The 26,847-nt window shown below is 37.8% G+C and overlaps 1 long non-coding RNA gene across 2 annotated transcripts in view; it reads left to right on the top strand.

Moving 5' to 3' along the window:
* LOC112405609 (uncharacterized) overlaps nucleotides 1-26,847 on the top strand; it is a 170,878-nt gene that overhangs the window by 57,910 nt on the left and 86,121 nt on the right. The window contains exon 4 of one of the 2 annotated variants that reach the window (XR_003004394.1): nucleotides 20,685-26,554. The exons of the other annotated variant lie outside the window; for it this stretch is intronic. This is a non-coding gene — a long non-coding RNA (uncharacterized LOC112405609). Of the gene's footprint in view, nucleotides 1-20,684; nucleotides 26,555-26,847 lie in introns of those variants that run through there. 2 annotated transcript variants of the gene reach the window in all.

Genomic DNA, 26,847 nt, shown 5'->3' on the forward strand with positions numbered 1-26,847 from the left:
TCTCTTTCTGTCTTTTCCTTCTTTGTTTCTTTCTTGGCTATTTTGAGTACTCTAGTACAATAGCCTATGTCTTGGGGTTACAAGAGAACTCTGAACAATGGGAGAGACAACAAGGAAATCAATGCTCCACAGTACGGATAGGGTTAAATAGATAGCATGGCTGCAGGAGAAGGTGAAAAGTCAGCTCTACTTGGAGATGGACATAGTGGGTGATGCTTGAGTTGAGAATTGAAGGATGAGTGGACATTTATCAAGTGGGGAGGGCATGCTAGTCATAAGGAACAGCATGTAAGTGCTTGGCGTTCTGAAAATAATTGGTATAATCAGGCAGATGTCTATTTACTATCCTGGGATTGGCAGGAGTTGCAGTGGGAAGTAAGAAAACCCAAATCACAGAAGGCCTGCCCCCTGTTAAGCACTCAGACTGTCCGCCTCCAATCTTGTCTCACATTGCAGTAATCATCTAGATGAGAGATGAGGGCCTAAGCTATGGAATGAGACATGATAGATGTGAGAGATTTAAAGACTGAATCAATGCCAGCTGAAACCTAGCCAGGGTCCTAGTGCTGTTGAGTCTCAAACTAATTGGGAGACAATGGTCAGCCAAGAGATGGGAAAATTGGTAGTTATCCAATTTCTTGTCTGATTCAAGATTTCCTGAGTTACTTGATATATCCATATCCAAGGCACTTTTTCAGGGACAATAGAAGGCATTTAAGTACACTAATACTTGGGATTCTAAATTTCTTTTCAGGATAGTGTGAGAGTGGTCAAAACTTATAAACCACAAACCTAAGGAAGTAATGGGTTAGGGATAAAGTTCAAAGCTTGAATCCTGGTCATTCCTAATGTGAAAGGTTGCTAGGACTTGAGTCTTGGTATAATTTTTCAATGCAAAGGCACACAATGAATGATCTCTACTTTGCTTGTACTATATCATAGTAATTGAGATATACTGAGCTAATCTCTTTGCTTGTGTTTCAAAAGGGAATAAAGTAGAGGCACATTAATACCATCCCCACTCCTAAAATTCTCCCCTACCTTCTTTCTCTCACTTCACCAATGTGAAGCTCTATTCTATGTCCACACCAGCAGATTCCTGACTAATCAATTTCAAAAGTCTAAATGAATGATGTTCAGCCTAAAAACAAAATGGCCCGCTGGCCCCTGTAAACAGAAAATAAACTTAATTCCATGAACTGCCCAATACCTTCTAATTTTCAGGAGCCAGAAGGATCAGGCTCAGAAAATGTACAAATGGAGGCAGAGCTGAAAACTCCCCAGAGAAACAAATGAAGATACAGGCATCAGTGCTAGGACCTCATGTAGCAGGCAATTCCACCATCAATAAATCTGAAGCAAGCAACACCAAGAAATAAGGATACTGGAGAATTTTGACATTTTAATTAGTAGATGCAGCGAAGTGGATTCAAAATTTCATATGCAAGCAGTTGATTAACAGAGCCCAGGTCATGTGCCCATGCCCGGTTACCAAGATGACAAGGAAAAGTTGAATATACTTTTGGACTTCTAGATTTGTAGCAGGAGGTAGCTCTGTTAGATACCAAGACTCACACAGGACCCAATAAGAAGGGGTTCATGCTGGGTATAATCTGTTGCCACACTAATGCTGCATTAAAAACTATACCAGACTTAGTGGCTTAAAACAACCATTTATTATACTCACAAGACTACGGGTCCACTGGGTTGTTCTGCTGGGTTTAGCTGGGCAATTCATTTGGTCCTGGCTGGGCTTACTCTGGTGACTGGCTTGCTGTTGGCTAGTCTAGAATGGTCTCAGCTGGCGTTACTGGCTCTGTTCTATGTATTTCATCTTCCAACCAAATTCCCTAGGCAAGTTCTCATGGCAACTGCATGGGTCCAATACCTAGGCTTGGAGTTGGCACACTGTCAGTTCTATCACATTCAATTGGCCAAGGTCCAGATCCAAGGAATGGGGAAATTGTGGTTCCTCCCATGAAGAGGTAGAACCTAAGACCAATTCCAAAAATAGCCTCAATTCTCCACCTCTCCAATATCTTTTTTTTTTTTTTTTACTTTTCGAATGATGGACAAAGTCTCTTGCCTACCACTTTACCTAGCCATCCAGCTTCTTTTCTATTCTCTGATATTATCAGTAATTATAGGTAAACATGTATGCATGGTTCCTTTTTCACACAAATGGTCATATATTCACACCATTTTGTGCTTGATTATTTGCATTTCATGTAACTTGAAGTGTGTCCCATGTTCATAGGTGTATATATCTGTAGCGTTAATTCCTAAAAGTAGAATTACTGGGTCAAAGTGTATATGCATTTTAAAATTTGAGAGTGACAAACAGCACTCTATAAGAAACAGCACTTTTATATACTTTCCCACCTAGAAATCTATGCAGTTGTTTTTCCCAACTCCTTGCCAAAAGGCCAATCATCAAACCATTTTATATTATAAATATTATTTTTAAAAAAGGTATTTTAGTAAATTTTAAAATTTCAAATGTACAGAAGAGTTGCAATGACAGTAAAGTACAGCATATCCCCATCATCAAGATTCCCCAATTATTAATGTATTTGCTCTGCAAGCATCTCTATGTGAATATCTATTGCCATCATTTGTTTTCTGAGCCACTTGAAAGCTAGTTGCTAACATGATGCCCTGTCACCTCTAAATCTAGTGTATATTTCTGGAACACAAAGACCCTCTCTTACTTATAAAGCAACAATGCAACCATCCAAATTAGGATATCAACACTGATAGAAAACTACTGTCCAGAAGTGATGCTGTGTTCTTCTCAGTGTATCACATCAGGAGGCACATGACATTGACCCATCCCACTACTGTTTATGTTAACCTTGATAACCCGCTCAAGTTGGGGTCTGAATTACAGGTGGAGAAGCCTGCCATTTCCCCCTTCTGATGTCCTTCATAATTGAGACGTATTTTGTGGGGAGATTTCTAATAAGAAATGGGATATTGGCCTAGTTTCAAATTTCTATCTACCAGCCTTAACATCCATTGATAATTCCCACCTGAACCAATCAGCATTGTAATGGTTGCCAAATGGTTTGTTATTTTCCTCATTTCTTCTACATTTATTAGTTGATACTCAACTGTAAGGGAAAGCATTTTCTTCTCTCTCATATGTTAATATCAGTATGTACTTCTACAATTTTATTCAATGAATTGTAATCCATTACTGTCCTTTTTTTAAAAATTTATTATTTTTAATTGAAGTATAGTTGATTTACAATATTGTAGTTCAGGTGTACAGCATAATGGTTTAGTATTGTACATTCCACTTCATAATAGGTTATTACAAGATAATGGGTATAATTCCCTGTGCTATACAGTATATCCTTATCGCCTGTCTATTTTATATATAGTAGTTTGTATCTGTTAATCCCATACTCCTAATTTTTCCCTCCCCACATCCCTCTCCCTTTTGGTAACCATAAGTTTGTTTTCTACCTCTGTGAGTCTTCTGTTTTGCATATACATTCAAATGTAGTTTTTTAGATTTCACATATGTTATACAGTTTTTGTCTTTCTGTCTGACTTATTTCACTAAGTATAATACTCTCTGTGATCATCCACACTGCTGCAAATGGCAGTATTTCCTTTATGGCTCAGTAATATTCCATTGCATATATGCAGCATCTTCTTAATCCAGTCATGTGGTGATGGGCACTTGAGTTGCTTCTGTCTTGGCTACTGTATTGGGTTGGCCAAAAAGTTCGTTCGGGGTTTTCCGTAACATCTTACGGAAAAACCCGAATATCTTATGAAAAATCCAAACGAACTTTTTGGCCAACCCAATAACTAGCATTGCCACAAACATTGGGGTGCATGTATCTTTTTGAATTAGTGTTTTCATTTCTTCTGGATATGTACCTAGGAATGAAATTGCTATGGTAGTTCTATTTTTAATTTAATTTAATTTTTTTTTTGTGGTACGTGGGCCTCTCACTGTTGTGGCCTCTCCTGTTGCGGAGCACAGGCTCCAGACGTGCAGGCCCAGCATCCATGGCTCATGGGCCCAGCCGCTCCGCAGCATGTGGGATCTTCCCGGACCCGGGCACGAACCCGTGTCCCCTGCATCGGCAGGCGGACTCTCAACCACCGCGCCACCAGGGAAGCCCCTATTTTTAATTTTTTAAGGAACCTCCATGCTGTTTTCCATAGTGGCTGCACCAAATTACATTCCCAGCAATAGTGCAGGATGGTTCCCTTTCTCCACATTCTCGACAACATTTGTTATTTGTAGACCTTTCAATGATAGCCATTCTGGCCGGTATGAGGTGGTATACCTCCCTGTGGTTTTGATTTACATTTTTCTAATAATTAGTGATGCTGAGCATCTTTTCATGAGCCCATTAGCCATCTGCATGCCTTCTTTGGAGAAATGTCTATTCAGGTCTTCTGCCTATTTTTTTTTTATTGGGTTGTTTTTTTGTTGTTGTTGAGTTGTATGAGCTGTTTGTATATTTTGGATGTTAATCCTTTATTGGTCATATCATTTGAAAATATTTTCTCCCACTGCATAGATTGTCTTTTCATTTTGTCTGATTTCCTTTGTGCAAAAACTTTTAAGTTTAATTAGGTCCCATTTGTTTAATCTTGCTTTTATTTATTTTGCCTTAGGAGACGGATTCAAGAAAATATTTCTATGATTTAAATCAGAGTGTTCCATCTGTTTTCCCCTAAGAGTTTTATGGTTTCAGGTCTTACATTAGGTCTTTAAACCATTTTGAGTTTATATTTGTATATGGTGTGAGGGAATGTTCTAATCTCATTGTTTTACATGTGGCTGGCTGTCCAGTTTTCCCAGCACCACTTATTTAAGAGACTGTCTTTCTCCATTGTATAGTCTTGCCTCATTTGTCATAGATTACTTGACCATAGGTGCATGGGTTTATTTTGGGCTCTCTATTCTGTTCCATTGATCCATGTGTCTGTTCTGGTGCCAATACCATGCTCTTTTGATTGCTGTATCTTTGTAGTGTAGTCCGAAGTCTGGGAGGGTTATACCTCCAGCTTTGTTCTTTTTTTCTCAGGATTTCTTTGGCAATTTGGGGTCTTTTGTGGTTCCATACAAATTTTAGGATTATTCTAGTTCTGTGAAAAATGTCATGGGCATTTTGAGAGGGGTCACATTAAATCTGTAGATTGTTTTGGTTAGAATGGCCATTTTAACAATATTAATTCTTCCACTCTGAGAGTATGGGATATCTTTTCATTTCTTTGAAACATTCTGAGTTTCTTTCATCACTGATTTATACTTCTCAGAGTATAGGTCTTTTTCTTTTGATGCAATTTTAAATGGTTTTTATTTTTACTTTCTAATATTACATTATTACAGTAAATCACCTACATATGAACCTTAAAGTTGTGAACTTTCAAAGATGCAAAAGTGCATTTGCATGTCCAATCATGTAAGTTAGTTCACGTGTCTGGCATACATTGTAACGTGTGTGCATTCTCTACAAGTGGTTGTGCTTTTGTATACTTTACTGTATAGTACTGTATACAGTACAGTATCTTTATTTCAAGCCCAGGATATCCCAAAGCAAGTATAAGAGTGGAGGTGATGTAGCTAGTACTACTGCACTTTTCAAGGTACTGTACTGTAAGATGAAAAATGTTTATTTTTTTGTGTTTGTTTTTTATGTATTATTTGTATGAAAAGTATTATAAGCCTATTACAGTACAGTACTATATAGCCGATTGTGCACCTACAGTAACTTTGTTGGACTCACAACAAATTGGACTTACAAACACGCTCTCGAAACTGAACTCATTCATATGTAGGGGACACAGCATATTTCTGTATTAATCTTATATCCTGCAACCTTGCTGAACTGATTTATTCTAATAGATTTTGGGTGGAGACTTTAGCGTTCTCTATATAGAGTATCATGTCATCTGCAAATAGTGACAGTTTTACCTCTTCCCTTCTAATTTGAATACATTTTCTTTTTCTTGTCTGATTGCTGTGGCTAGGACTTCCAATTGCTAGAAGTGGTGAGAGTAGACATCCTTGTCTTATTCCTGAATTTAGAGGGAAGGCTTTCAGCTTGAGTATGATGTTGGTTGTGGGTTTGTCATAAATGGCCTTTGTTATGTTGAGATATGTTCCCTCTATACCTATTTTGATGAGAGTTTTTATCATGAATGGATGTTGCATTTCGTCAAATACTTTTTCTTCATCTATTGAGATGATCCTATGATTTTTATCTTTCCTTTTGTTAATGTGGTGTATCACATTGTGTGATTTGTGTATGTTGAACCATCCTTGTGTCTCTGGGCTGAATCCAACTTGATCATGGTGTATGATCCTTTTTATGTATGTATTATACTTTTTATGTTAGATTTGGTTTGCTAATATTCTGTTGAGGATTTTTGCATCTATAGTCATCAGAAAAAAAAAAGAATTACAAGCCAATATCTTTGTAGTGTCTTTGTGTGGTTTTGGTATCAAGGTGATGGTGGCCTTGTAAAATGAATTTGGGAGTGTTCCCTCCTCTTCAATTTTTTGGAGTAGTTTGAGAAGGATAGGTATTAGTTCTTCTTTACATGTTTGGTAGAAGCTGACTGTTCCTGGACTTTTGTTTGGGTTACAAATTCAATCTTGTAGTGATCAGTTTATTGAAATTGTCTTTTCTTGATTCAGTCTTAGCAGGCTGTATGTTTCTAGAAATTTGTACATTCTTCTAAGTTGCCAATTTGTTGACATATAACTGTTCATAGTATTCTCTTATGATTTTTTAGTATCTCTGGGATATCAGTTGTTGTTTCTTTCATATTTTGTTTATTTGGATTCTCTTTTCTTTGTGAGCCTGGCTAAAGGTTTATCAATTTTATCTTTCTCAAAGCCAGCTCTTGGTTTCATTGATCTCTTTTATTGATTTTTTTCACTTCTATTTTCTTTATTTCCTTGTTGATCTTTATTATTTCCTTCTGCTGACTTTGGGCTTTGTTTGTTGTTTTCTAATTCTTTTAGGTGGTAGGTTATATTGCCCTGAATTGTGATGAACTTCTCTCTTAGAATTGCTTTTGCTGCATCTCATAGGTTTTGGAAACTTGTTTCTATTTTTATGTCTTGATGGATTTTCTGATTTCTTCATTGACCCATTGGTTTTTTAGTAGCATGTTGTGTGTAGTCTGTGTTTGTACTTTTCCTTTTTTTTTTTCCTGTAGTTGATTTCTAGTTTCATATCATTGTGGTCATAAAAGTGCTTAGTATAATTTCTATCCTCTCACAATATGTTGAGGGTTATTTTGTGACCCTAGGATGTGATATATCCTGGAGAACGTTCCATGTGCACTTGAAGAATGTGTATTCTTTTTTTGGATGTAATGTCCTATAGATACCAATTAAGTCCAACTAGTCCATTGTGTCACTTAAGACCACCGTAACCTTACTGATTTTCTGTCTGGATGATCTGTCATTGATGTCAGTAGGGTGTTTAAGGTCTCCTACTATTGTTGTATTATTAATTCCTCCTTTTATGTCTGTTAGTATTTGCTTTATATATTTAGGTCCTCTTGTATTGGAGGAGGACCTAAAAGGATATTAAAGAGTGTAATATCCTGTTTTTGTATTGATTCCTTTATTATATAATGTCCTTCTTTGTCTTTTTTATAACCTTTATTTTAAGTCTATTTTGTCTGATATGAGAATTGCTATCTCTGCTTTCTTGTTGTTTCTGTTTGCATGAAATGTTTTTCCATTCCCTCACTTTCAGTCTGCGTGTCTTTCACCCTGAAGTGAGTCTCTTGAAGACAGCATATTTAAGGGTCTTATTTTGTTTTATCCAGTCAGCCACCTATGTTTTTTGATTAGAGAATTTAGACCAATGATATTTAAAGTAATTATTGATAAGTATGTCGTTATTGCTATTTTATTACTTGTATTCCAGGTGTTTTTGTAGTTCTTCTCTGTTCATTTCTTTTTGTTTCTCTCACTGTCGTTTGATTTTTTTTTGTAGTGTGCTTTGGTTTCTTTTTGTTTCTTTGTGTGTCTACTGTAGGTTTTTTTTTTTTTTTTTTTTTGCGGTACGCGGGCCTCTCACTGTTGTGGCCTCTCCTATTGTGGAGCACAGGCTCCAGATGCGCAGGCTCAGTGGCCATGGCTCATGGGCCTAGCCACTCCGCGGCATGTGGGATCTTCCCAGACTGAGTCACGAACATGTGTCCCCGGCATCGGTAGGAGTACTCTCAACCATTGCACCACCAGGGAAGCCCCTACTGTAGGTTTTTGATTTTTGGTTACCATGGGTTCATATGTGTTGACCCATAATTATATCTACTGGCTTTGAACTGATAGTCAAATTCAAACACATTCTAAAAGATCTACATTTTTACTCTCCTCCCTCAATTTTTCTGATGTCATGTTTTATATCTTCATGTTTATCCTTTTAGTGTTTACTGTAGTTATATAGTTGCTTTTATAATATTTTTTGTCTTTTAATGTATGTACTGGCATACTTAACACATTATTGACTGGGGGATTTTTGCAGAAACTAATACCTGTGGCTAGTCATTTGTTACATAAGTGAATACTGAAACACCTGCATTTGAGTAAATATCAATAACTTTTTTGCATTTAACACATTTGTTTGAAACTTTGTACGTCTTACTAAAGCGTTCTAATATTTTGTTAGAATGTGTTATGCAGTATAGCAGGCACCTCTGTGTAGGGGAAATAGAACATCTATTACAAATATATCATGTTTCACTGTGTTTTCCCCAGAAGAGCAGACTCTCCACTTTCTGGCAGCATTTTGTTTTAGTCCTGTGGGTATTATTTCCTCTAGAATATGTTCTTTTATTTTACCTGATGACAAGGTGGATCTTTGTGGGGGGCTCTTTTAGAAATACCACAAGAAGGACCAGGGTGGGACTACCACTACACTCACCAGAATGGTTAGTTACCCATTCTCTAGTTACTGCTAATGAAAATTGCTTGTAAGTCATTTTATTCTGTGCATTTAGGCTACAATAAATTTTAAATGCATTGAATAAACTGCAATTACTCAAATCGAAACCCACTTTCTTATACCATTTTCAGGTTTTCCAGAGGATATTGAAGTTTGCTTGATATTGATCAGATCGATCAACTCCTTTCATACATTTATTATACTCTAATATACAAGTGGGCTTAGTCATCTGATGTCTAGTCCTCCTGTCTTCCTTTCCTGTAGATGCTATGGAGACATGAATAGTTATCACCATGTGGAGTAGCCTCTTGTCTTTCCATATAAGAAGAATCATTTCCCTTTTACATAAAAATGTCATTTCTCCCCTCTGTAGATTTTTAGATTTCTCCTTTAATTGGTTTGGTAGACCACGATTCTCTCTTATAGTCCCACAAACTCTGGTTTTATTTTTCAACAATATTTCAGATGTGGACACACTGTTGTAATAATTGTCTTGGTAAATATGGTGCCATGAACCAAGATGAGGTTGTAGGCCTGATAATATTGTTTATTGCAGTTTCTTTCCTTCACTTGTGTAAATCTCAAAATTTCACTAACCATCCTGACCAAAATTCCATATTTTGTAAGTTTTCCAGAATTATATGTTTTGCATCTGTGTCATCCTCTCCACCTTATCGTTGCCTCATCAAGTGATAGCTCTTGTTTGGGTATACAGATCGACTGAAATTTTGGTAGAAAATAATCCAAGAGTTTCCAACTTACTGTAAAAGTGAAGAAATGTCATTATTTGTTTGAACCTTCTTGTCATCATCTTTGGAAAGATAGGTGTTTTAAATAAGGGATCAGTTGACCAGTATTCTCTCCAGTGTGACTTTATTTGTCCCATCAAAATAATTAATCCAAGAAACTTCTTCATGTCATTATTGGTTACATCAGTCCATTTTAGAGCCTTATCATACTTTTTTTATATGATTTTTCATTCTGTTGGTAATACACGTTTGTTTGAGAGGCGACCAATTTGAAAAAGTCATTACCAAAAATTAATTCTGTTATTTCACTAACACACTTTGCAGGTTATTACATTCAATAGTTACACCTGACACATATGTAAAGTCTTCTAATTTTCCTGAAATGTTGTCTTCAATCCACTCTTCTATAGAAGCAAAGGAGCATTCTCCAGCTCCGTGAATTTCATTTTCACTTTCCGTATCAGAATCAATCACTAAGGTTTTTTATCTTTCTCTTGGTCTAATATTCACATCGTCTGAATCAGAACTATATTCTGAAGAACTATCTTCTGAGACACTGGTATATATGTCACTCGGACAGTCAGAGAAAGCATCTGCATAAAATTCTTCGCTCAAAATTTTGCAATGTGTCGTTTTTGAAAATTTTATGGTATAAAAAACCTAACGGAGTGAGGTTTTGACTATGAAATGTGAATGACTATGACAATTATAAGTTGTATAATGAACCTCTTGATCAATTTTAAGCTCTAACAAACAACTTCGCATGGTGATGTTAATTGTATCACTCTCTAAAAATGTATTGATACGTCTCTGGTCAGTAATACACCTTTTGTTGCCCGAATGTTATTATGTCTCCGGTCAATAACATGTTAAGTGATCTTCAATCCTTACTATATATTTGCTTTTTCTATTTGGATTTTCCGTTTCCTATATATTCTTCTTTTCTATTTAGAGAAGACCCTTCAGCATTTCTTTTAGGGTAGGTTTAGTATTGCTGAATTTTTGCTTGTCTGAGAAGTTCTTTATCTCTCCTTTGGGTAGGGTACCCTAAGTTGTAGGTTTCTCGCTTTCAGGGCTTTGCAAGCCAGAAAAGGGTGACATGATATATTCAAAGCTTCTGCAGAGAAATCAGCTGATAGCCTTATGGGGGTTCCCTTTTATATGACTCTTACTGCCTTTAGAATCCTCTTTAAATTTTGCTATTTTAATTATATATCTTGGTGTGGGTCTGTTTGGGTTCATGTTTTTTGGGACCCTCTGTCATTCCTGTACCTGAGTATCTGTTTCCTTCTTTAGGTTTGGGAAGTTTTTTAAAAAAATTATCTTCTTTATTGAAGTATACTTGATTTACAATGTTTCAGGTGTACAGCAAAGTAATTCAGTTTATACATGTATCTTCTTTTTCTTTTTCAGATTCTTTTCCATAATAGGTTATTATAAGATATTGAATAGTTCCTTGTGCTATACAATAGGTCCTTGTTGTTTACCTATTTTTTATATAATAATGTGTATTTGTTAATCCCCAATTCCTAATTTATCCCTCCCCCCTTTCCCCTTTGGTAACCATAAATGTGTTTTCTATGTTTTGTAAATAAGTTCATTTGTATCATTTTTTTTGATTCCACATATAAGCAATATCATATGATATTTACCTTTCTCTGTCTGACTTAAACTTCACTTAGTATGATAATCTCTAAATCCCTCCATGTTGCTGCTTGGGCATTCACAAAGTTTTGAAAAACAAACAACCAAGAATTAGGGTATGGGTTGTACGATAAGGTTAATCTCCTATATAAGGTCAGGACTGGGAGAGGTGGCTGTTTATGCAGCTAATGCATATACAGCACAGAGTGTCAAGCAGAATAAACAGGAATATGTTCTGAACAGAAGAACAAGATAAAATCTCAGGAAAAAATATTAGTGAAACAGATAAGTAATATACTGGAAAAAGAGTTCAAAGTAATTGTCATAAGGACACTCACCAGAGTCAGGAGAACAATGCATGAATGATATGAGAATTTCAACAAAGAAACAGAAAATATAAGAAAGTACCAAACTGAAATCATAGAGCTGAAGAATAACTGAGCTGGAAAATTCAACAGAGGGGTTCACTAGCAGGCTAGATAAAGCAGAAGACAGGATTAGCAAACTCATTTTACCAGGCCAGCATTACTTTGATACTAAAACCAGAAAAGGACACCACAAGAAAAGAAATTGTAGGCCAATAGCCCTGATGAATATAGATGCAAAAGTACTTACTTACCAAAAATATTATTAGCAAACCAAGTTCACCAATACAGTAAAAGGATCATACACCATGATCAAGTGGAATTTATCTCAGTGATGCAAGGATGGTTCACCATTCAGTTCATTAATGTGATATACCACGTTAAAGTAAAGGATAAAAATCATATGATCTCAATAGGTTCTGAAAAATCATTTGACAAAATTCAACATCCATTTAAAAAAACTCAACAAATAGAATGTATCTCAACATAATAAAAGCCATATATGATAAGCCTACAGCTAACATCATATTCAACAGCGAAAAACTAAGATTTTCCTTTAAGATCAGGAACAAGACAAGGGTAACCACTCTTCCTACTTTTATTCAGCATGGTATTGGAAGTCTCAGCCAGAGAAATTAGGTAAGAAAAAGAAAAGACATCCAAGTTGTCTTTTTGCATATGACATATACAGAAAATCCTAAAGGCTCCACTAAAAAACTGTTAGAACTAATATTCAGTAAAGTTGCAGGGTACAAAATCAATATACAAGTGTCTGATGAATTTCTATAAAGTGTCAGAGAAATTAAGAAAACCATCCCATTTATAATTGCATCAAAAGAGTAACATAGGATTACATTTAAGCAATGAGGTGAAAGACCTGTATACTAAAAACTATAAGATATTGATGAAAGAAATTGAAGACAACACATACAAATGGCAAGATATATCATGCTCATGAATTGGAGGAATGACTATTAAAATAACCCTACTACCCAAGGCAATCTACAGATTCCATGCAATCCCTATCACACTACCAATGGCATTTTTCACAGGAAAAGAACAAATAATTCTAATTTGTATTGAATCAGGAAAGACCCTGAATAGTTAAAGCAATCTTAAGAAAAAAGAATGCAGCTGGAGGTATCACACTCTCTGATTTCAGACTATACTACAAAGCTATAATAATCCAAAGAGTATGCTACTGGCACAAAGCCAGACACATAGATCAATGGAACAGAACAGAGAGCCCAGAAATAAAACCACATTTATAGGGACAATTAATCTACAACAAAGGAGGCAAGAATGTACAATAAGGAAAAGACAACCCTTCAATAAATGGTGTTGGGAACCCTGGACAGCTATATCAAAAGAATCAAATTGGAAGAGTATCTCACACCATAGGCAAAATACACTCAAAGTGGATTAAAGACTTAAATGTAAGACCTGAAACCATAAAACTCCTCGAAGAGAACATATGCAGAACACTCTTTGACGTTGGCATAGCAATATTTTTCTGTCTCCTCAGGCAAGGGAAACAAAAGCAAAAGTGAACAAATGGGACTACATCAAACTAAACTGGATAGACACTTTTTTTTTTTACCAAAGAAGACATACCAGTGGCCAACAGACATATGAAAAGATGCTCAATATCACAAATCATCAGAGAAATGCAAATCAAAACCACAAAGAGATACCACTGCACACCTCTCAGAATGGCAGTCATCAAAATGACAATAAAAATTGTTGGCAAGGATGTGGAGAAAAGGGAACTCTTGTTCACTGTTGGTGGGATTTGTATATTGGTGCAACCACTATGAAAAACAGTACAGCGGTTCCTCAAAAATTAAAATAGAACTATGACATGACCCAGTAATTTTACTTCTGGGTATTTACCCAAAGAAAACAAAAATGCTAATTCAAAAAGATATATGTGCCCCAACATTCATTGCAGCATTATTTACAATAGCCATGGTATGGAAGCAACCTAAGTGTCCACTGATAGATGAGTGGATAAAGAAGATGTGATATATATATATATATATAGTATATTACTTAGCATAAAAAATGAAATCTTGTCATTTGCCACAACATAGATGGATTTAAAGAGTATCATGCTAAGTGAAATAAGTCAGACAGATGAAAATAAATACCATATGATCTCACTTATGTGTGGAATCTAAAAAGCAACAGCAAAAAACCAAAACAAAATGAAAAGAGACTCATAGATATAAACAACAAATGAGTAGTTCAGGAGGTTAGGGATTGGATGATTGGGCAAAATAGGAAAGGGGATTAAGAGGTACAAAATTCCAGTTATAAAATAAATAAACTATAGGGATGTAATACACAGTATAAAGAATATGGTCAATAATATTGTAATAACTTTGTATGGGAACTGATGGTTATTAGACTTATCATGGTAATCATTACATAATGTATGTAAAATCACTATGTAGGACACCTGAAAATAACATAATATTGTAAATAAACTATATTTCAATTAAAAACTCCATACTAGGGCTTCCCTGGTGGCACAGTGGTTGACTGTCTGCCTGCCGATGCAGGGGACACGGGTTTGTGCCCTGGTCTGGGAAGATCCCACATGCCGTGGAGCGGCTAGGCCCATGAGCCATGGCCGCTGAGCCTGCGCATCTGGAGCCTGTGCTCTGCAACGGGAAAGGCTGCAACAGAGGCCCGCATACCGCAAAAACAAAAACAAACAAAAAAACCCCCTCCATACTACCCAAAGCAATATACAGACTCAATGCAATCCCTATCCAAATTCCAATGGCATTTTTCATAGAATTAGAACAAACAATCCTAAAATTTATATGGAACAACAGAAGACCCATAATAGCCAAAGCAATATTGAGAAAGAACAAAGCTGGAGGCATCACACTCTCTGATTTCAAATTCTACTACAAAGCTACAGTAATCAAAAAGTATAGTATCGCCATAAAAACAGACACATAGATCAATAGAACAAAATAGAGTACCTAGAAATAAACCCACTAATATATGATCATTAATTTATGACAAGGGAACCAAGAATATAGAATGGGGAAAGGACAGTCTCTTCAATAAATGGCGTTGGGAAAACTGAACAGTTACATGCAGAAGATGAAACCAGATCACTATTTTTACACCATACACAAAAGTTAACTAAAAATGGATTAATGACTTGACTGTAAGACCTGACCATAAAACTAGAAGAAAATATAGTAAGCCCCTCAACATTGGTCTTGGCAATGATTTTTTGGATTTGCCATCAAAAGAAAAACAAGTGGAACTACAACAAACTAAAAAGCTTTTGCAAAGCAAAGGAAACCGACAAAATCTAAGGCAACCTACTGAATGGGAAAATATATTTTCAAATCATATACCTGATAAGTGGTTAATATACAAAATATATACGGAGCTCATAAAACTAGCAAAAAAAAATCCAATTCAAAAATGAGTAGAGTGGATTCTAAACAATATGCTACTAAACAACCAGTGGATCACTGAAGACATCAAAGAAAAAAAAAACCTAGAGATGAATGAAAACACAATGATCCAAAATCTATGGGATACAGCAAAAGCAGTTCTAAGTGGGAAGTTTATGGCAATACAAGCCTACCTCAGGAAACAAGAAAAATCTCAAATAACCTAACCTTATACCTAGAAGAACTAAAAAAAGAACAAACAAAACCCAAAATTAGTAGAAGGAAGGAAATCATAAAGATCAGAGAAGAAATAAATGAAAGAAACTTAAAAAATAATAGAAAATGTCAATGAAACTAAAAGGTGGTTCTCTGGCTAAAGGTTTATCAATTTTCAGACTCATAAAGGAAAAAAGAGCATAAATCAATAAAATCAGAATCGAAAAAGAAGTTACAACCAAACCCACAGAAATACAAAGGAACATAAGAGATTACTATGAACTATATGAAAAACAAAAGAACAAAAAACCAGAACTAGAAGAAATGGGCAAATTCCTAGAACTGTACAATCTCCCAAGACTGAACCAAGAAGAAATAGAAAATATGAACAGACTAATTACCAGTAATGAAATTGAATCAGTAATTGAAAAAGTTCCCAACAAACAAAAGTCCAAGATCAGATGGCTTCACATGTGAAGTCTATCAAACGTTTAGAGAAGAGTCAACACCTATCCTCAAACTATTCCAAAAAAATTGAAGAGGAAGGAATGCTTCTGAACTCATTCTACAAGGCCAACATCATCCTGACACCAAGACCAGACACACAAAAAGAAAATTGCAGGCCAATATCACTGATGAACACAGGTGCAGAATTCCTCAAAATATTAGCAAGCTGAATCCAACAATACATGATAAGAATCATACATCATGATCAAGTGGGATTTATCCCACGGATGCAAGAATTTTTCAGTATCTGCAAATCTTAATGTGCTACCACATTAACAGATTGAAGAATAAAAATTATATGGTCATCAACAGATATGGAATAAGTTTTGGACAAAATTCAACACGAATTTATAATAAAAACTCTCCAAAAATTGGGTATAGAGGGAACATATCTCGACATAATAAAGGCCATATATGATAAACCCACAGCTATCAACATACTCAATGGTGAAAAGCGGAAAGCATTTCCTCTAAGATCAAGAACAAGTCAAGGATGCCCACTCTCACCACTTTTAGTCAACATAGTTTTTGAAGCCACAGCAATCAGACAAGAAAAAAAGACTCCAAATTGGAAAGGAAGAAGATTAAAATTGTCATTGCTTGCAGATGACATGATACTATACGTAGAAAATCCTAAAGACATCACCAAAAAACTACTAGAGCTCATCAAGGAATTCAGTAAAGGTGTAGGATACAAATAAAGAAATCTGTTGCATTTCTATACACTAACAACAAACTATCAAAGAGAAAAATTAGGGAAACCATCCCATTTATAATTGCATCCAAAGGAATAAATTACCTAGGAATAAATCTGACTAAGAAGCTAAAAGACCTGGACTCAGAAAACTCTAAGACACTGATGAAAGAAATTGAAATCAGCACAAACAGTTGGAAAGATATACTGTGTTCATGGATTGCAAGAATTAATATTGTTAAAATGACTATACTACCCAAGGCAATCTATAGATTCAATGCAATCCCCATCAAAATACCAAGGGCATTTTTCACAGAACTAGGACAAATAACTTTAAAATTTGTATGGTACACAAAAGGCCCCAAATAGCCAAAACAATATTGAGAAAGAAGAACAGAGCTGGAGGTATCATGAACTCTGACTTCAGACTATATTACAAAGCTACAGTCATCAAACCAGTATGGTAGTGGCACAAAAACAGACACATAGATCAATGACACAGAATAGACAGCCTAGAAATAAACCCACACACTTATGGTCAATTTATCTACAAAAGAATGCAAGAATATACAATGGGGAAAAGATAGTTTCTTCCCTAAGTAGTGCTGAGAAAACTAGGCAGCTACATGGAAAAGAATGAAATCAGAACATTTTCTCACACCATATACAAAAAGCAAACTCAAAATGGATTACAGACCTAAATATAAAACTGGAAACCATAAAACTCCTAGAAGAAAACATATGTAGAACACTCTGACATAAACTGCAGCAATATATTCTTTTGGATCTTTCTCCTAAGGCAAAGGAAAAAAAACAAACAAATGGGACCTAATTATACTTAAAAGCTTTTACACAACAAAGGAAACCATCAACAAAATAAAAAGACAACCTATGGAATGGCAGAAAATATTTGCAAATGATATTACTGATAAGGGGTTAATATCCAAACTATATAAACAGCTCATATAACTCAACTTGAAAAAAACAAACAACCAAATTTTAAAATGGTCTTCTTTAAGAAGACCTGGATAGACATTTTTCCAAAGAAGACATACAGATGGCCAACAGATACATGAAAAGATGCTCAACATTTCTAATCATCAGAGAAATGCAAACCAAAGCCACATGAGATATTATTACCTCACACCTGTCCGAATGGCTATCATGAAAAAGACCACAAATAATAAACATTGGCAAGGGTGTGGAGAAATGGGAACCCTCGAACACTGTTGGTGGGAATGTAAATTGGTGTAGCCACTGTGGAAAACAGCATGGAGGTTCCTCAAAAACTAAAAACAGAACTACCATATGACACAGCAATTCCACTTCTGGGTATATATCCAAAGAAAATGAAAACACTTATTCAAAAAAAATACATGCACCCGAATGTTTACAGACACATTATTTACAATAGCCAAGATATGGAAGCAACTTAAGTGTCCATCAACAGATGAATGGGTAAAGAAGCTATGTTATTCATATAGAATGGAATACTACTCAGCCATAAAAAAGAATAAATTTTTGTCATTTGCAACAACATGGATGGATCTGGAGGGCATTATGCTCAGTGAAATAAGTCAGACAGAGAAAGACAAATGCCATATGTTATCATTTATATGTGGAATCTAAGAAAACAACCAACCAAACAAAAGACCTAAGCTCATGAAAACAGAGAACAGATTGGGGGTTGCCAGAGGTAGAGGTGGGGGTGGGTGAAATGGGTGAAGGGGGGTCAAAAGGTACAAATTTCCAGGTATAAAGTTATTAAATCATGGAGATGTAATATACAGCATGATGACTACAGTTAATAATACTGTATTGCATATTTCAAAGTAGCTAGAAAAGTGGATCTTGAAGGTTCTCATCACAAGAAAAAAATTCTTTGTAACTATGTATAGTGACGGATGCTGACTGGACTACTGTGGTGATCATTTTGTAATGTATACAAACATCAAATCACTGTGTTGTACACCTGAAACGAATTATAATGTTATGTCAATTGTATTTTTTAAAAAAATTCCGTGGTGTCTTTCATATCTGGAAGCTTGCCCTAGAGTCTGTTTCTCTCATCAATTCTGTAAATCATTTCACACCCTTTTACGTCCCTGTCTGCTTTTCAAGCAGGAGAAGGCTCAATTGTCTCTGCCTGCACTCTGAATGGATACACATGGTTATTTTTGGACTGAGATGCAACTTTCTTTTCCTTTTCACTTCTGAAACTCCAAAATGTTGTTCTAGTGAAAGTGTTTAACTTCACTAATACTGACGACCATGTTGGAGTTTGAGGGAGGGCCCTGTGAATAGTACTCTTCTTTACCTGAGTTCAGAACAGGTTGGGACATAGAGGAATTGATGATGTGGAGGTCAAAAAATCTCCTTTTTTAGCTGATAAAGCTGTTGGGAGAAATGCAATTTAGGTTTTTGGTCAAAAAGACTTGCAAATACTGCACCCAAAGTTAAATTTACCCACTCAGTACAAGCTGAGCTGGACTCTGGCAGGTCTCCCTAACAAGGTCCAGCCCCTGAAAAGTTGATGGTATAGAGGAGCAGAACAGATGAGGACATACACTCTTCTTCCAGACGGGCAGATCAGAGAGAGAGGAGCATCTCCCACATCCCTCCCCTAAACTCAATCACCAGAGGGCAATCTCCATTCTTCCAGTTTTCAGAAGGAGGAGCTTCCACTTTGGGTATGTGTTCCCTCCATCTTCCAAAATGTATGTCTCAAAACTTCCCTCAGTCGTCTCATCCAACTAAGATTTATTTCTTTTCAAGGGTTCTTATGCTTTTTTCTCCCTCTGATTTATCTTTCTGGGAATAAAAACAATAGTCTGTCTAAAATAGTTTTATAAAAATAAATTAATTCAGTCTTGATCAATGATAGGTATAGTGGATGGTGTCCCATGTCACCCAGACACCTCTTCAGGAGTGAAGTATTTTTCACCTACTACTGAGAACACTTAGCTATCAGTCTTCATGTCTTGCCTGAAGAGAGGCACTTTGCCTGAGGGCACAGGCCCTTCCTAGAACAGTCCACATTCAGTGACTGATTATCCTATTCATTGACGCCTCTGCCCCCTTGATCCAACTGAGAACAACAATAAGGGGTCATCTCAGCTTCAGAGATTCCTGTCGAGTCTGGTGAGGCCTTTGTGTAACCATGCGGTGGTCCAAATTCCCTTTCTGCTGAATCCTTCTTTTCTATCCATCCCTTCCACATGTGTTCAACTTAAGAGCAACATTTAATAAACTTCCTGTACACTATTATTTGTCTCAGAGGCGGTTTCCTGGGGACCCAACCTGCAACAGTTAGTGCCAGGAATGATCCAAGAAAGTTAGTGCTAAGAAAGGATCCTGAAGCTGGGTTGTCAGCAGCCAGCTGGCCAGAAGGACCCTGTAGTGAGCTGGATACTGCACACCCACCTCCCAAATTCACGTTCATTTAGAACGTCAGGATGTGACCTTATTTGGAAATAGGGTCTTTGCAGGTGGAATTAGTTAAGGATTGAGGTGCGATCATGGTAGATTAAGGTGGGCCCTAAATCCAGTGACAGGTGTCTTTATAAGAGAAGAGGACATAGAGGAGAAGGCCAAGTAAAGATGGGATCAGAGATTGGAGTGATGCTGCCACAAGCTAAGGAACATCTGGAGCCATCAAAAACTGGAGGAGGCAAGAAAGCATTCTTTCTGAGAACCTTCAGAGGGAGTATAGCCCTGCTGACACACTGATTTTGGACTTCCAGCCTCCATAATTATGAAAAAATAAATTTCTATTGTTTTAAGCCATGCAGTTTGTGGTCATTTGTTACAGCAGCTCTAGGAAACTAGCACAGACCCCATCATTGATGATGCGTGGAGTACTGATGACCCCTGGCACAAGGCTGAATTATTAAAAGGTTGAAATTGTTAAAATGTTTGCTGATGGTGAAGTGGAAGGAAATGAACTAGCAGGTGCACTGGGTCAGGTGTTTGAGAAGTATGGGGAAATACTAACCACATGTACAGCGGAATTAAGTGGCTTTTGCTAAATGCAACTGGTATTTTGGAAGAATAACAGGAAGTTGAGTGTTTAATCAGTAACTAAAAGGTAAGCCAGAGGCCTTCTTTATAGCATCTAAAGAGGCTCTTGTCTCTTTCACCAGAAGCCAGAGAAAACAGAGGACTAGGCTCTGGACTTAATCATAAATATAGAAGAGCTCTGAAGAAGATTCACTTCGCAGCTAGGCAAGTATGCAATGCCAAGGTCAGGGTCCTAGTTGGGACAGAATGGGGTCATCTTCAAATCCCTGGATTCCTCGGAACCCACGATCCTGCAGAACTTATCCAGTCTTCCCCATTAATGGGATTCATGGTGATGCAGAACCCCAACACCCCCGCTCCAGATCTATACTCAGTAAGTAGATTTCAGTCACGACATAACCCAGCTGGGGATGTGCTAGGCTGGCTAGGCTGATTAGGGAGAAAAGGTACTCTACCCCGAAGGAAGTTTCTTGGGCGAGAAAGATGCCATGTGGAATCCATATAAGTCTCAATGGGAGAATCACAATGCAGACTGCTAGGGTTCTGGACAAGGTCATTTACAGCAAGAACTGTACACTGTTTGAAAAACAGCTTCTGGCTTGCTACTGGGCCTTGATGTAGATGGAGCATCTGAATATGCTATACCAAGCAACTATGCAGCAACACTGCCCTTCATAAATTTGGGTTAAACCAGAACCCACAAATCTTTAGATTGGGTAGATGGAATGGTGCTCCAGGATCAAGCATGAACAGAGCTGAAGGACAAAGCATCAAAACAGATAGCCCAGACCTCATCACTGTTGCACTAGTGTCTTACCCTCGGGTCACACCCTAGGCAGCATCAGGGTCCCTTATGACCAGATGTAGAAGTAGGAGCAAAAAGATGTCAATCCTTTGAAGAGTTTCAGCTGGCCTAAACTGCTTCACAGGATGGCACGGAGGAGACACTGTCTACCAGAACGTTGAGTATGAGCTAATGAGAAGGGCATCAGCATCACTAAGAAGTTCAGTGGTGGCTGCCTCTGTAGTCCAGAGGTGACAAATGGAGATGCCACTACAGGACTGGCACCACTGAGAGCAAAGAGCATGATCAGATTCTGAAAGAGTAGAGGCAGGAGATAGCGCATAAGCTTCAGAAATCCAGCGGACACAGTCATTGTCATCAGCAGCGTGGTCAGAGTGGCAGCCAGAGGGTTGCAATCTGGCTCAAAGAGATCTGAACCATGAGGACACCCTGTGGAATGTGACATGGACCCACTCTAGAGATGACATCAGGCAAGAAATTTATTAGAGAAAGTGCCTATCAGGGAAAATGGCGCAGCAGCCGGGTGAGACTGAGAGAGCCATTAGGCTGCATTGCACGTCTAACTCCAGAGGAAAGAAGTAAGGTCGCATGGAAGCTTCTTAGATTGAGTGCAACTCTAAGGAAAGTTTGGCAAGGCCACTGCAGAGCCCTCGAGCCACTTTACTTCCCTGCTTGTCCTGCCAGAGTGTCCAGTGTGAGGAAGATCAAGGGTCATTTGTCCCAGATAGTGGGGACAAGATGGCGGCTCCACTATTGCCTTGGCTTTGGGGGAATTTCAATTCCATGCACATATATTTCAAGAACAAATTAACCTGGTTGTGGAATTCATTAGACAGTGGGGTTGCTATTAATCAGCATCTGGCGTCTCTTTAAACTGAATGGCTTGCTTGGGATTTAATCAGGCAATAACAAAACGATGATAAAAATCGCAACTCAGGTTTTTTTTTTTTTTAATATTACATAACTTGAGACATTAGAGTGATTCCAGATAAATTAAAATTGGGCAGCATCCTTCTTTTGGATGAACTCTATTAATCAAGTGTATTTCATAATTATTGTTTATTTGATCATCAAGCCCTAAGGGTGAGTTAAAGATTTTAATTTCCTGGGAAACGTATGCCAAAGTATGAAATCAAGAAGACTGCTATAAGAGGCAAAGGATATCTAAAATGATGGGGCTACCACAACTGGTCAGTTCATAAATAATATTTGTATGATTTTATAGGCTGGTTGCCAGTAATTATGTCAGTTACTCCTACTAAGGAAATATCTCATTCCAAGATATTAAAGTTAGACCTTACTACAGAAAATCCATTAACTTCATCATAACTTTATAGAAGTTTGATAAAAACTCATTAATCAAACTGTATAGACCTGGAATATCTTTGGAAGGATACTCTACTGGAGGGTCATGGCAGTCAAGGTTATGAAGTAGATTAATAGTGTTTGTTGTGTTAGAATTTGTTTACTATATCGTACTAATTTTAAAATAATCAAAATCAAAGCTATAAGTCATAGTTGGTACAATTACCACTTTAAAATCACATAGTATTTTGATACTATGATATACTTAATGTAGGAAGTATTGGATTTACATGTGAACATATGTATATACTGTGGCTTCTGTTTTGTTAAAACCCGGACCTATCTCTTGGAGACCCTTTCTAGGATAACCTAACCATAGCCAATGTGGAATGACCCAGGTTTGGGGAGGTATGCCAAAGCACCACTAATTCCACAAGACCACACCATAGTGATCCGATGAGGCCACACTATGAGTCCACACTGTGAGGGAAAGACATTTCCACATTGACTCTGGGGTAAGACTAGGGAAAGAGAAGAGGCTTGGAGTACTTCTGCTGGTGGGGGTGAGATCCACGTGGAGACAGACAAGAGTAAGAGGAAACACCCAATCTCCTCCTGGTGTCAGCAATGGCACTGTGGAAACACCCCTTCCTGAGCAGCTGGGACCCAGGGCAGCAGCATCTACAGTGGGCCTCCAAACTTCAGGGGGGTGGGTCTGAGTTCTGCTCCTGCTACTGAGTGGCAAGACTGACATTTTGGACATGTAATTACTGTTTTGCCTTCCTGAATCTGAGAGGGGGACAGTCATGGGGGTCACTGTGTCCAGCAGAGTGACAAGTGATGAGCTCATCAGTTTAAGTAATAGAAAGAAGCAGCTTGCAATGGGCAGGTGAGGAGGAGAAAAATCTGAGATAATTAATCCAGGGTACATGTGCGATAGTACATTTGCAAATAGCTAGAAGTCTGTGTCCTCTTTCCTATTTGACAAAAACAAACAAAACCAAAAACCCCAAACCAAAGCAAACCTGTGGGGAATAGGACAATAACTTTGCCTTTAAAGGAAGTGTAACATAGCTACAAGCTAGGGACCTTGATGGATTATCCTCTATAAGCCCCAAGTTCAGTAACTTTATAGGCTAGCAGGGAAAGCTTCCTCCAAAACAATCTTTGCTGGTCACTTAGTTCGGGAGCCCCATGGACTGAGATCTCATTCTGGGCAGCCCAGAACAAGATATTTTAGCCTTCTGTGTCTGGGGTCTCCAACCCCACGTAGGAAACAACCCCATCAGTGCTAGATAAGCCATGTCCTCCCATTGGAGCCTGAGTCTCTGACCTTTGAATAAGGCTCTAAGTTCCTGATAGGCAAATTACCAGGAGAGTCAGTTATTATACTCTTATCAACTGAGGAAAAATTATGCCTGTTACTCAAGGGATGCAAAGCCTCTCCTAGCAGGCAACTTTGTCAGACAATTTTCATGAGGGGCTTTATAGAGCAAGAGCTGAGGGATGTAGTAAGCAAAATCTCCCATGTTGCTGGAACAAAGAGAGTAATGGATTCCATTAGCCTGTTTTTTTTTTTTTTTAATACCATCCCTTGATGAAAGCTGAAGGCACAACACCAAAGTATAACACAGCAAACGTGATTGTGTGTGAGGCCAAGAAAATATTGTACAAGTACATGAGGGTTCTATTCAATCTGAGGATGGAATGCACAATAACAAGAATTGGATGTGCTGCTTGACCTGTAATCAATTCTCCACAAACATCACTTTTCTCAATTAGTCTTTTGGAAAGAGGAAGCAGATGATTTGAAATTAAGCTCTACTAAGGGTGTAGAGGAGAATTGTTTTGCTTGTTCAAAGTTCATCCAATACTTTAAAGAACCAAATGAGCATGGGGTGAAGTTAATATCCCAAATTATGGTAATTAAGCAGATTCACTAAGCCCTGTGATCCAGAAGAATCTCCATCTCTCTTTCGTTTGGGATAGACTTGGAGGTCCACACAGGCAAAGCCAGAGTCTTTCATGTCCCTAGTCTACTGGATAATCCGTTATAAACTGGAACCAACTTCCTACACGTTTAGACTTTCAGGCCATAGGCTCTTTTGACCCACTTCTAGAAACTTATGTCTGGCAGTTTCTTTCAACTCCTGAAGGCCTGCTTGTTTTCAGGGATTATATCTGCCTGTTGGTATCTGGGTACTTCTGGCCAGAGGAACAGAAATCTTTCCCTATTGTGATCCTGAGGGAATTCCTGAGGCAGAGCTGGTGATTACGTAGATTCTGGCAAATGTTGCAGGCAAGAGCCAGCTCCACCCAAGAGAATCCCCTGTGCCGTAGGGTCTGGGAATGAAGAATGAGAGAGGATAGTATCTATGGATTCAGCTGGCTTAGACTTTAGACTAGAGTAGATATTTAGCACTTTTGGTCTCAGCTCCTTAGCTTTGATAGAGATGTTGAATATGTCAGTTAGCCAGTCTCTCTGTTGGAAAAGTAGACGTCTTATGCCTGCTGCAGCTTATTGAACGGATTAATAACTCAATAAAAGACTGCTTTATATGGAGTCATCCATCAGAAATCTAACTCCAAAAGCTACTGTATAAAAAACCCAACCTAACCCTAGTTACTAGGAGAGACTGATTAGAAGTCCACATGAAGACAAGTATTCATCCAAATTAAGGCAGCACTTTTTAAGATCCCTTTCAGATGACTCATTGGACCAGCTAAGTGGATGATAAAATAATGAGGTCTAGGATCAAAAGTTGATGTCTGTGGGAGAGATGCATCTGGACTCTGAGGGAGGTGTGGTCTTTAGATGGGTCCCCAGGGCAGTACTAGCTGTCGATTCTCTAAGTTGTAGGCCTTATAAGATGTGGAGGCACGGTGGTCAGGAGTGTCTCTCCAATCCTGGCTGGCAGTGTAGATGGGGAATGCACACAACTAAGCCCAAGGGTGAACTGCTGGGGCACACCCGCGGGACCAGGTTTAGTGCTTTGGCCAGGAGATGGCAGTGTCTAATCACACAGCAGAGCTCATGGAGCCCTGAGCCACCTTGGCTGGATGGAACCACAACTGGGTAGCTTCTGAGCAGGCTTTCTGAGAAGAAATGACTAGCCTTGACCGACTAATGCAGTCTTAGGACATCTTGTGTTCTACAGCTATGGGTAAAGATACATAGTTCTTGGGAGGAGAATGGCCAGGTTAATCTAATTGACCCAATCTGAGGCTGATTAGCAGAAAGGAGACCTCAAGAAGTGGGGGAGATGCTGAAAGGCTAAAGCAGAGCAAGACACACCGGAGAAGAGGTAAGAGTTGGACCAACAGGCGTAGGTCTCAGAATCCCAGTGAGGCGAGAGAAAAGATGGGTTCTGTCAGTGGGGAAATTGTGGGGACCACATTTCAAAGCACCAGTATGCATGGCTCTGTTGACCTCTCCTCTCTCACAAAATAGATTATGCCCCAAACATATACTGAGCTAACATAGCTGGCAACAGGTGGGCAAGACACAGATGGTCCCTACTCTCTTGGATCTCTGTTTTCTCGTTAAGGCACGTGACCTCTTTTACCTGCCTTGGGAGGGGTGCACTTATTTGGGGTCTGCTAAAATGGAAATGGTAATGGTAGGGGGAAGGCTTTTATGAGATAAGAGCTATTATGTGCCATAGAAAGAAAATAACATGCTATACCATAGCAACTTTGGTTCTAAAATATAAACCCAGTGAACTTCTAGGTGATTTGCCATAAAACTAAGCTATCTAAGAAAATAACTTACTAGAATAGTGGTTTATAATTATGAAATGGTTTTAAATACTTATTAAATATACTTTTACTTATTAAAAACACTAATACTTTATGGCCTTGGGTTCCAATTATTTTGCCTTATTGTCATACTAATATAATACCAATACTTATTAGTGATTTATACTTATTAAATGGTTTTTATATAACTCCATTTGGTAATCAGTGACTTGCTGGCACATTCTAACACTGACAACCTCATCTGGAGCATATGAGTAAATAACTTGTCCAAGGTAACCCAGCTCTGAGAGATGGACTAACTCTGGATCCCAGAACTCCTGATTTAGTCCAGAGAACTTTGTTCATACACCATGAGGCAGTCTAGTTTATGTAAGCAGAAATTGCACCCATGGACTCTTTCAGGTCTCACAGGTTCA

The sequence above is a fragment of the Neophocaena asiaeorientalis genome, unplaced genomic scaffold (genome assembly GCF_003031525.2).
Source record: "Neophocaena asiaeorientalis asiaeorientalis breed wild unplaced genomic scaffold, Neophocaena_asiaeorientalis_V1.1 scaffold148, whole genome shotgun sequence".
Lineage (NCBI taxonomy): Eukaryota > Metazoa > Chordata > Mammalia > Artiodactyla > Phocoenidae > Neophocaena > Neophocaena asiaeorientalis.